Genomic DNA, 12,396 nt, shown 5'->3' on the forward strand with positions numbered 1-12,396 from the left:
GGCTTCCGCCTCCTTGACTTCACCCCCAACACCGTTCTGACCATGGCAGTTTTCGCACATTTGTGCGAAAACTTTGTCGGAGTCCACCCCAATGTTGCCCTTTTCCGCCACTTCTTCATACCTCGGGTAGAGAGAGGAGAGCCGCTTGCCGGAGGGATCGCCTGGATCTCGAGAGTCGGCAAGAAGGAGGCGTACTTGGAGGGTGAGCTCCGCAGCAAGTGGGAGGAGTGGAGAGCGGAGTGGTGCTGGATCGTCGAGGAGAATCCACAGCCCTTCACCGCCGTGCGCCAAGCTCCAATAGTGCGCGGCAATGACTGGAGCAACGTGGCCCCGGAAGACGAGAGGCTGAAGATCGCCATTACTAGGATCCTTCGCCTCAGGCTTGCCGGGCTCACTGTAGGCGCTGTAGGCACAGATTTCCTCTGCCGCCGCATCGCCCCCCTGCAGGAGAGGGGGAGACCCGCCTGGGAATTCAAGAACTCGGCGGACATCATGAGGCTGCGGCCGGGCCTCAACTACAACTTCACCGTCTTGGAGCTGGATGCAATGCTCCTGGAGTTGTTCAAACGCGACCCCCAGCACCCATTCACGCTACCGAGGGGCGTCGTTCCATTGTGCAACAATTCTTCGCTTGACCGGATCCGCGCCATGATGCCGTTGTGCGATTCACACGGAATCGTTCCAACTTGGCAAGAGCCTGCGGATGACATCGTGCAAGTGTTCTTCGACAACTTGGAAGAAGTGCCGGTCCATGCTGACGAGCAGAAGAGCCTCACCTGTGACACCATCGACGAGGAGCTGCAGCGCATCGCCACTAGGGCGGAAGAGGTTGCGGCCGAAGCTGCCGCGGGCGCGTTCGGGTTCACTGTGGAGGAGGCGAAGGCTGCAGAGGCGGCAAACCTCGCCGAGCGCGCGGAGTTCATTGGCGAGGAAGAGCCTGCCGGTTCTGAAGCTGAGCCGAGCGAGGCCGGCGAGGAAGAGCCCGAGCCTTCAGAAGGCTTGCCGCAGGCGGAGCCCCCGGCCCCGCCAAGAAGGCGTCTTCGCAGGGCCGCGGACGTAGCGGGGCGGCAGCCGGGTCAACAGCCGCCAAGCTGTGCGACATGCTCTACCGCGGCAAGCAATGTTGCCGCGGGAGCACCCCACGCAGCAGCGGCAACTGGAGCGGGATCTTCCCGGGCCACCGCCACTGCCCCCGCCAAGCGGGCAAGGGATCCTACTCCTCCGCCTCACCGCACCGGAAGGGAGCCGGACTTTGGTCTTTCCGCGCTCAGCTCCGACAAGGAGGAAGAAGAGTAAGTTTCCTTGGTGCTCTTGTAGTTCTTCAATCTTGCTGTTTTTATCTTGTATCTGACTTGCTTCAATCTGGACTCCTTTCTTTTCAGGACGCTGGCCCAGAGAGCGGCGAAGAGGGCCAAGGCCGCGGTGATTGTCATCGAAGATGACCCCACCGTGTCAGCAGGGGGTGGGTCCGAGACCACCTTGACGGACCCGGCAACCACTCCTCAAAACAGCCCCCAGCGCAGCCCCCAGCGTAAGTTCATAGTTAGCTTTCTGCTATCAGGCGCGCATGAGTGCTTTTTCCTTTGTTGATATCTTGCTTGTCGATTTGTGTAGGAGCAGAGCAACCATATCAGGAGCGCCCGAAAGCTGGTCCCGAAGTGCCATCTGCTTCGACTACGCCGCTAAGGGAGGAGTTCCCGGTAAGGGAGCGCTCTCCGGCAAGGGAGAACTCTCCAGCAAGGGGCAGCACCGTCGATCCTGCGGCGGTCGAGACCGCAACTGCAGATCTTGGCATAGGTAATTCTCTTGCCCAAAAACTTTCCCTTGGGTTCTTCTTCTTCTGATTTTCTTCTCTTGGATTTTTGATTGATTTTTCTCCCTTCTTCGTTCTTCAGACCCATCTGCTGCTGAGCCAATGGAGACAGAGGGCGCCGGCGAGGAAGGGGCCAATGCTGATGAGACCGCCGGCGAGGAGGCCGCCAGGCTGCCGCCGCAGAAGCCGGCGAGGGGTCGGGCGATCGCACTGACGACCCTGAGGCCGCAGGAGCGCCAGGCGCTGCGCCGACCGCCGATCCCTCTGCCGCTTCTGCGGAGCCGGGCTCCGAGGAGCCCCAGCCCGGCGCCTACTTTAAGGCCGGTGACGATATCTTCATCAAGCTACCCTGGGCGTCGAGCTCCAGGGCGCCGGTCGAGGGGGAAACTTTCGATGAGGAGGTGCTCGCCTCTGCTGGACTGTCGTTGGTCGACGCGCCCAGCAGCAGCAGTGGCGAGCCTGAGGAGGAGCAGCTGCTGCGGAAGCTGCTGTCACTCTACCGCGCACGGCAAGCCAAGCTGGCTTCCCGGGAAGCGCTTGTCGCGAAGGCGGGAGTTGACATGGAGAAGCGCGCGGAGGAGCTCCGGGGCCACAATCAAGAAGCTCTCCGGTCCCTGGCACAGGAGCGGGAGCGACTCGACGAGGAGCGCACGGCCTTCCTTCTCGAGAAGGCCGAAGCTGAGGAGGAACAAAGGCTGGCCACCGAGAAGCAGTCCGCGCGAGAAGGCGAATTGGTGCAGCGGAAGGCCAACCTCGACAGCTACGAGGAGGAGCTCACCGAGCGCGAGCAAGCACTTGGCGGGGCGCTCAAGGAGGCAAAGGACGTTGCCGCAATCGCAGAGGCTGCCAAGAAAGAGCTAGAGGAGAAGGTGGCGCAGCTGGAGGCCAACATCGGGAAGAGCGGCGAGGAGCTTGCCGCGCTCAAGCGTGAGCGTGAGAAGGATGCTGCTGCCCACGGTGAGTTGCAAGGTCTTCTCACTGAGAGGGGCAAGGAGCTCAGCACCGCCAAGGATTCCAATGCGGTCCTGGAGTTGAAGCTGGCCACGCTGATGCAGACGCTGGAGGCTGCCAAGGAGCGGGAGAAGACCTTGTCGGAGAAGGCCAAAGCTGACAAGGCACTGCTGGAGAGCATCGCAGTTACCCAGAACTCGTTCAGAGATACTGTGGAGCACTGGACCGAGGGTCTGGTGAATATTGCCGCAGTCATCGACGAGGAGCTGGCGCAGCTGGGGATGGAGGACTTTGGGTATCCCTCCAACGAGAATCTCCAACCCAGCGCCAAGCTCAGCCTGTTCTTCAAGGGTGTGGCGACGGCACTCCAGCGGCTCCGGGAGAGGATCCCAAAGCAGCTGGCCGACGAGTCGCGCAGGATTTGCGCGGGGGCTCTCCAGAAGGTGCTAATGAAGGTGGCCTTCCGCAACCCAGGCCTCAACCTTACCAACGTCCTCAGGTCCTTGCCGCCTGACGCTGATCTGGATGCGCTCAAGGCCCTTGTCGCACCCATTGTGGACAAGGTGAGCGAGATCAAGAGGGTTGAGGGCGATCGCGTAGACTAGGCCACCCGTTTTCTCTTTTCCCTTGTCGCTGCTAATCATGTTATGAAAACAGTCTGTTAGAGCTGCGACAAGTTATCTTGTAATATAACTTTATTTCTGTTATCAATTGCTATGTTATTTCCTCTACTAGATTCTTTCCTTTGTATGTTTTTACCCTACGCTTCTAGGGAACTTGTCGGCGCAGGCGCCCGAGCCGCGAGCGCTGAGTGCGGAACGTCAGCAGCCTGCTGGCGGCGCTGCTTCCGACAAGAAACCTTGTCGCGACTAGATGCAGCACACTTAAGTTTTTGAGCGGACTCGAAACAAAGTAAGGGCGCAACTAGCCACGAGTTGGTTCCTCCGCACACAGGTTTTCCATACAAAGCAGGGTCGTTCGAGGAAGATAACTCAAAAAATTTAAAAATTGATTGCTCAAACTTTGGCAACTTAGCTTTTCTGTCGTTTGCTTCCCGGCAAGGCAAAACTTTGCTTGAACGACGCCTGGTCCATACCACAATCTTCTCCTTCCCCCCGGCAAACTTGTGTGCAAGGGAACCTTCTTTTCCTTTGTTAAAAAAGAAGAAAGAAGAGAAAATAATGATATGGAGCCCTTCGGCTCGTTATTGCTTACCGGATGTAGGTGCTGCACAAAGTGTCAGATAACGCATGCAAGAAAGAAACTAATGCATGAAATGGACAAGTTGTGCGGAGCACATGGGGTTCTATTTATGCACGGGATCTGCGCCCGGCTTTGTACAAAGGATTACATGCAACAGCGGCAAGACTTGTACAAAAGGTGGTTGCCGGAACGGGTTCCGACAACCGCGCCCTACGGGAAAAACTTACGAAGATGTTCTATGTTCCAGGAGTTGCTCACCGGAATGCCATCTTCGGTCTCAAGGCGGACAGCGCCGGGCCTTGTGACTCGTTTCACCCGATAAGGGCCTTCCCACTTCGGCGTCAACTTGTTGGAATTCTTGGGGGACTGAACGCGCCGAAGAACAAGGTCGCCTTCCTCGAAGCTTCTGGCTTTAACTTTGCGGCTATGGTAGCAGCGCAAAGCTTGCTGGTATCGAGCAGCTCGTACAGTAGCCTGAAGATGATCTTCCTCAAGGAGCAGCGCGTCGTCTTGTCGCAGCTGTTCTTGCTCAAGCTCATCATAAGCGAGCACTCGAGGCGATCCGTATACGAGTTCCGTGGGGAGAATTGCCTCTGCTCCATAGACTAGAGCGAAAGGCGCCTGGCCAGTGGCTCGATTTGGCATCGTTCTGATCAACCAAAGAACCACCGGTAGCTCCTCGATCCAGTTTCTTCCGCACTTGTGCAGCCTGTCGAAAGTTCTGGTCTTGAGCCCGCGCAGCACTTCAGCATTTGCCCTCTCTGCTTGACCGTTGCTTCTTGGATGAGCAACAGAAGCGAAGCAGACCTTGGCGCCAAGGTCTTGGACGTACTGCATGAAGGTGTGGCTCGTGAATTGCGTGCCGTTGTCGGTGATGATCCTGTTAGGGATCCCGAAACGGCAAACAATTGACCTGAAGAACTTGACTGCTGACTGTGTTGCCACCTTCCTCACTGGCTACACTTCCGGCCACTTTGTGAACTTGTCGATTGCGACGTACAAGTACTCAAAGCCCTCGACAGCTCGGGGGAAAGGGCCGAGGATATCGAGCCCCAGACTGAAAATGGCAAGGATAAAGGGATCGTCTGGAGAGCTTGAGCTGGCTGGTGTATCTGTTTGGAGTGGAACTGGCACGCTTCACACTTGGTTACTTGTGCAGTTGCATCCTGGAGGGCTGTCGGCCAAAAGAAACCTTGCCGGGAAGCTTTGCCGACAAGTGCTCTTGCGCTAATGTGGTGGCCACATATGCCTCCATGTATCTCGGCCAACAGCTTTTGTCCATCTTCCCGGCAAATACACTTCAATTTCACACCGTTGAGTCTTCTTCTGTACAGTATGCTATCGACAAACTGGTACATACTTGACTGCCGGGCTACTTTTTCCGCTTCTTCTTGCTCTTCGGGAAGTTCTCCTGTCTGAAGGAAATGGACAATCTGTTGTGCCCATGCTGGAGCTTGTGGCTCGACAACAAGGACTAAAGGCACATCTGCTGCTGCGGGAACATCCGCTTCCACGGCAAGGACTTGCGGCCCTGCCGGAGCTTGATGTTCCCCGGCAAGCTTGCCGGAGCAAAACTTGTCGGGAGCATCTGCTTCAACGGAACAAACCATGAGGCTTGCCGGAGCAGACTGCCCCTCAGCAACCTTGGTGTTGATCTTGGGGACTTTCTTGGCGGCGGCTTCGGGGAGCTCTGCCGGAAAGTAGTCACCAGAAATCAACTTCCTCTTCTTGCTTTGTCCAGTTGATGGTGTTACGGATGGTTGAGTCAACTTGAGCACAAAGATCCCTGGTTCCACAGGTAACTTTAGTGCGGCGCACTTTGACAGGCCATCAGCAATGTCATTCTGAGCTCTTGGGATATGCTCCATCTGTAGGCCGTCAAAGTGCTCTTCTAGCTTCCTCACTTCATCAACATATGCTTCCATCAATGGACTCTGGTAGTTCTTGTTCACTTGGCGGACGACAAGCTGTGAGTCACCCCTGACAATGAGCTTCTTGATCCCAAGGTCTGCTGCAATTCTGAGACCGGCAAGCAATCCTTCATACTCTGCAGTATTGTTGGTTGCTTGCTCCTTGGGAAAGTGCATCTGGACTACGTACTTGAGGTGCTCTCCGGTGGGCGCAACAAGCAGCACGCTCGCGTCGGCGCCTTGCAGCGAGAAGGCACCATCAAAGTACATCAGCCACTCTTTGCTTGCCTCTTTGACGGGGATGCTCGTCTCTGGAATTTCTTCATCTGGTGTTGGCGTCCATTCTGCTATGAACTCTGCCAATGCCCTGCTTTGGATAGTTGAAGTGCTCTCAAACTTGAGGCCAAAGCTTGACAGTTCCAGCGCCCACTCGACAATCCTGCCTGTCACTTCTAGATTTTGCAGTATCCTCTTCAGCGGAAAGCGAGTGACGACTGTGATCTCATGTGCTTGGAAGTAATGGCGCAGCTTTCTCGAGGCCATGAGGAGGCCGAAAAGCAACTTCTGCACACCAGAGTACCTTGATCTAGCCCCCTGTAGAAGGGAACTGACAAAGTAAACTGGACGCTGCACCATTCTCTTCTGCATCTTATCATGCTCCTGCGCAGATCCATCTCTGTCGGGACCAGAGCTTGTCGGCGAAGCCCCCTGCTTGTCGCTGGATGCATGTGTCGTGGTTGCTGGCTCATCATCTGCCTCCCTCTCCGCCACTAATGCAGCACTAACCACTTGATTGGTTGCCGCTATATACAGCAGCAACTTCTCTTGCGGCTTAGGTGCGACAAGTATTGGAGTGGAGGACAGGTATCTCTTCAAGTCCTGCAGCCCAGCCTCCGCCTCCGGAGTCCATTTCATTGGACCTGCCTTTTTCAAAATTTTGAAAAATGGCAGGGCGTGCTCAGCAGATCTAGAGATAAACCTGCTGAGAGCAGCCACGCAACCGGCAAGCCTTTGTACATCCTTGACGCGCTTTGGTGCTTCGATCTGCTCAATGGCCTTGATCTTGTCGGGATTGGCTTCAATTCCCCGCTGAGACACGAAGAAACCGAGAAGCTTGCCGGATGGGACTCCAAACACGCACTTCTCGGGGTTAAGCTTGAGGTTGATCCTGCGCAGATTTACAAATGTCTCGTCTAAATCTTGAATCAGGGTCGCCCTGTTCTTGCTTTTGACCACTATGTCATCCATGTAGGCTTCCACATTTCTGTGCATCTGCGGCTCAAAAGCGTGGTGGACTACCCTTGCGAATGTTGAACCAGCATTCTTCAAACCGAAAGGCATCCGTATGAAGCAGTACGTGCCACACGGGGTGATAAATGCAGTTTTCTCTTCATCCTCTTCTGCCATGAAGATCTGATGGTATCCTGAGTATGCATCAAGAAATGAAAGCAAATCACATCCGGCTGTGGAGTCAACAATCTGGTCAATGCGCGGCAAGGGAAATGGGTCTTTGGGACAAGCTTTATTAACATTAGTGAAGTCAATACAAAGCCTCCATTTCCCGTTAGCCTTGCGCACGACAACAGGATTGGCCAACCATGTGGGATGGAGCACTCCTCTGACAAGGCCTGCTGCTCCCAACTTCTTGATTTCTTCTGCGATGATTTCTTGGCGCTCCACTGCCTGTTTCCTGACTTTCTGCTTGACGGGCCGCGCATGAGGACAGACGGCAAGGTGGTGCTCAATTACTTTCCTGGGAACACCGGGGATATCAGACGGTTGCCACGCAAACACGTCGACATTCACCCGCAGGAAAGCAACGAGCGCGCTTTCCTATTTGGGGTCAAGAGTGGCGCTGATGGTGAAGGTACCACCAGCGCCGTCCTCCTTGGCGGACACCTTCTTGGTCTCAGGTGGAGCTGTCATTGCCTTCTTACACTTGCCGGTGGAGCTCGATGGTGCGTCCTCGACGGTAGCGCAGCACTCCGAAGAGGTGCGCTTGCCGGAGTGGGCATCAGAACTCTTGCCGGACTTGGTCTTCTTCTTCCCCCCGGGAGCTTCAGCGGCAAGTGTCTTGCGTTCTGCTGCGGCTGCCGCTTCCCGGTAGATCTTGTCGGCACAGATAAGAGCATCCTTCTTGTCGCTAGGGACAGAGATGACACTTATCGGGCCTGGCATTTTCAGTACGTTGTACGCATAGTGAGAGGCTGCCATGAACTTGGCGAGTGCCGGACGGCCAAGGATTCCATTGTAAGGTAATGGAAAGTCAGCAACATCAAATGTGACCCTCTCAGTCCTGAAGTTCAGCTCACTGCCAAATGTTACCGGCAACGTGATCTTTCCCTTCGGCTTGCTTCTTCCCGGGTTGATTCCTTGAAATGTACCGGTCTCTTCGAGCTCGCTGTCAGGGATCTGGAGTTTCTGGAGCACCGCGGAGGAGATTAGGTTCAAGCCGGCCCCGCCGTCAACTAGCATCTTAGTGACCTTGAGGTTGCGGATTGTTGGTGAAACCAACATCGGCAAGCACCCGACCGCAGTTATGCGATCAGGGTGGTCCTCAATATCAAAGATGATAGGCGTGCTGGACCATTTCAGAGGCTTGCGTGACTCGACGGGTGGTTCTGCTGCATTAACTTCCCACACCCACTGCTTGAGCTGGCAGTGCGAGGTGTGCAGAGAAGCACCACCGTCAACACACAGGACCTCTGTGGCTTTCTGGAACTCCTGCTCATCAGTCTCCTCATCATCCATGTCTTCATCGTCGTCGTCATGTTCATCCTTGTCGCGGCCGCGAGGAGGTCTGTCTCCTTGCCACTGCTTGGCCTTGCCGCGGCGTCCTCCTCGGCCGGGACGTTTCTTGCCGGATCCCCCAGCACCTTCCTGGGCCTTCTCCTTGTCGCGCCGCTCGTATTCAGCTTTCTGTTGCTCAACAAGCTGCTCGACTTTCTTACAGTTCTGGAGATCATGGCCCTTGGTGCGGTGGATCTTGCAATACTGCTTGTTGGTGCCGTCCTGCTTGTCGGCGACCGCCACCTCCGCGGCAACCTCCTTGCCGGAGTCACCAGCTTTGGCTTCCTTGGCGCCACCACCGTTGCCGGACTGCTCAACAACTAGCACCTCTTTGCCTTTCCTCCTTCTGTTGTTCCGCCGCCGGTTTTTCCTTGCCGGGGCAGCATCTTCACTGTCAGATCCTCCTGCTCCTACATTCTCTCCGGGGAGTCTCCTCCCTTCCTCAGCACGTGCACACTTGTCGGACAGTGCATATAACTCACTGACGTCCCTGATCTTGCACATCGCCATTTCCTCCCGCATCCTGCAGTTTTGCACGTTCTGATGGAACGCGCTGATCACCGCGGCAGGGTGGACGTCTGGGATGTTGTGCTGCACACTGCTGAATCTCTGAATGTACTTGCGCAGGGGCTCTCCTTCCTTCTGGGCGAGCAGATGAAGATCACTCTCCTGGCCATGAGGCTTGTGTCCGCCTGTGAAGGCGCCGACAAACTGATGGCACAGATCAGCCCAAGAGGATATGGAGTTGTCCGGCAAGTGCATGAGCCAGGACCTGACGTTGGGCCTGAGTACCAGCGGGAAGTAGTTGGCAAGGATCTTGTCATCCCGTCCCCCAGCAGCCTGCACCGCAATGGTGTAAATGCTGAGGAACTCCGACGGATGCGTCTTGCCGTCGTACTTCTCCGGTACGTCTGGCTTGAAGTTCTTCGTGCTGGGCCACTGGACTTGCCGCAGCTCACGAGTGAACGCAGGGCAGCCTACCACGTACGGCAGATCGCCTGGTTCCCCTGGCGCATGCATGTCAACAGAGGGCCCAGCGCGCTTGTCGGATTGACGTCGCGCTTCTCTTCGGCGCTCGATGTGAGTTCGAGCGTCTTCTTGTTGTCAATCATGAAGAACTTGGCGCTGATCGCGACGAGCTCGTGGATCCGAAGATGCGGTGGAGTCGCTGTCGAGGTGGATCCGGCGAGTCGGCGATCTTGGCCTTCGGGGTGGTGATTGCATGGTAGTTGCACCTCCACCTATTTCGTCGCCACCGGCTCGCGCCCGGCAACCCTGCCGCGGCGGCGACGCGCTCGGCCGCCGTGGAGTGTCGCCATTGGTGTAGCCGATGAGACTCTGAATGGTGGCCCTCCATTCGTCGATCTTGTCCGACATCGGAGGGTAATCTAGGAGAAGTTGAGCTCGCGCCAAAGCTTCTGCTGGAGTGGTGGGTGGCAGTGGCGGACGGCGCGAGGAGCGGGATGTGCTCGGACTTCTAACTATGTTAGAAGGAGCAGTATCCCGTCCAGGCGACCGTGCCCCGCTCGTGCCAGCACGCTGGCGTGCATGCTGGTCTTGAGCGCCCCGAGATCCACCAGCTTGGTCTTGGCCTATCATGCGTATGGCACTGCAAGTGCCATGACGCTGTTGGTCTTGCGCCTCCTGAGAGTGGCGTGGAACATGTACAGTCGCCGAGGTTTGTGCAGCCTTGTTCTTGGACCTGGCAGCATCATGAGCTTCCTCGTCGACGTCCATTCTTCCGCCGGCGTCCATTCCACCACCCGTTTGCTCCAACGGTGGCGGAAGTGACGTGGACGGAGCGGCTGCCGCCGAAGTCTTCTTCTTCGGTGGCATGTTGATGAAGGGAATGAAGATCTAGCTCGTGTGAACGCCGGATCAGGTTCACACAATCTCGACGCCCCCCTACCTGGCGCGCCAAAGATGTCGGGGGAAACTGATCCACGAACACCTATGGGGCCGGCGGACCGGGCCCCTTTCGGTTCGGCGGGGGGGCGGAGATCGCACGAAGAGCAGATCGAGGCGAAGCACACGAGCAGTTTACCCAGCTTCGGAGCTCTCCGGAGAGATAACACTCCTACTGCTGCTTGTTTGATTATCTTGTGTTCTTGCTCTAGAGAGAGAGCGTAATGTCTTTCTGGGTTACAAATGAGTCGAACTTCGCGAACCAGTCGAACCCCAACCTCCTCTACGTTGCGCATGGGCCTCCTTTTATACGCTAAAGGGGTCACCGACAGGTGGCAACGTAGAGAAGGGTACAAATGTAAAAAGTGAGGTGGTTGGTACAGTTACTTGTACAGTGCACCCTACCTAACCCTGACGGCAGGGGACAAGGGCATTAAATGCCCGTCTGAGTCACCCAAACAGTGCAGAAAAGGACCGTTAGGGGCGCCACCGTTCGCCACGATGGCGATCTTGTCAGCTTCGCATGCCACTGCGCACCGCTGGCTGCACAGCCTCCCGCCACACGCGCCTGGAGAGGCCCCCAGAGCGACACGTTGGTGGATGCGCTAGAGCATGGGCACAGAGTGGCCGCCTGCCACGGCAAGCGCCTTGCCGCTGCTGTTATCTTGTCGGGTCCGGAGGCTTGTCTCTTACCGGGCCTCGAGGTACCTTGGTTGGTCTTCCCGGCAAGCTCCTCTTGCCGGGGCCTTGTTGCCTTGCCGGAGCACGTGGCGCGTCACGGCAAGTTCCTTGGAGTGCCTCGGTTGGCCTTCCCGGCAAGCTCCTCTTGCCGGGGCCTTGTCTCCTGAGCTTAAATACTTTGTTCTTGAATGGCTCCAAGGGAACCACGGAGGATCTTGGTGTTAGCCCGGCAAGCCTTGCTGCGGGGTGCTGCAACTGCCCGTGCACAAGTTCGGGGTACTAGGGTACCCCTATTCTAGTACACCGACAGCTTTGTGTGATTTTTGGTGCTAGTGTCTCTACTATTCCCAAGACTTTGTGTGATTTCCTAGATTTCCGTAATTTTGATGATTGCTCTCTAAACTTGCATCTTGCGGATTCCACTATTAAGAAACCTATGGGAAGGATTAATGATGTTCTTATTGTTGCAAATAGAAATTATGTGCCCATAGATTTCATTGTTCTTGATATAGATTGCAATCCTTCTTGCCCTATTATTCTTGGTAGACCTTTCCTTAGAACGGTTGGTGCGATTATTGATATGAAGGAAGGGAATATTAGATTTCAATTTCCATTAAAAAAGGGCATGGAAAACTTTCCAAGAAATAAAATAAAATTACCATATGAAACTATCATGAGAGCCACTTATGGATTGCCTACCAAAGATGGCAATACCTAGATCTATCCTCGCTTTTATGCCTAGCTAGGGGCGTTAAACAATAGCGCTTGTTGGGAGGCAACCCAATTTTATTTTTATTCCTTGCTTTTGCTCCTGCTTAGTAATAAATAAATTATTTAGCCTATGTTTTGGTTGTGTTTTTTGTCTTTAATTAGTGTTTGTGCCAAGTAGAACCGTTGGGAAGACTTGGGGAGAGTCTTGTTGAACTTGCTGTAAAAAACAGAAACTTTAGCACTCACGAGAACTGCTGTCATTTGTATTTGAAGAGTGATATTTAGTTAATTATTTTTGAAGATGATTAATAGATAAATTCCTCACGTCCAGAAATTTATTTTAGAATTTTTGGGGTTCCAGATCTTGCGCTAGCTACAGATTACTACAGACTGTTCTGTTTTTGACAGATTCTGTTTTTCGTGTGTTGTTTG

This window comes from Triticum aestivum, chromosome 1A, assembly GCF_018294505.1.
Source record: "Triticum aestivum cultivar Chinese Spring chromosome 1A, IWGSC CS RefSeq v2.1, whole genome shotgun sequence".
Taxonomy (NCBI): domain Eukaryota; kingdom Viridiplantae; phylum Streptophyta; class Magnoliopsida; order Poales; family Poaceae; genus Triticum; species Triticum aestivum.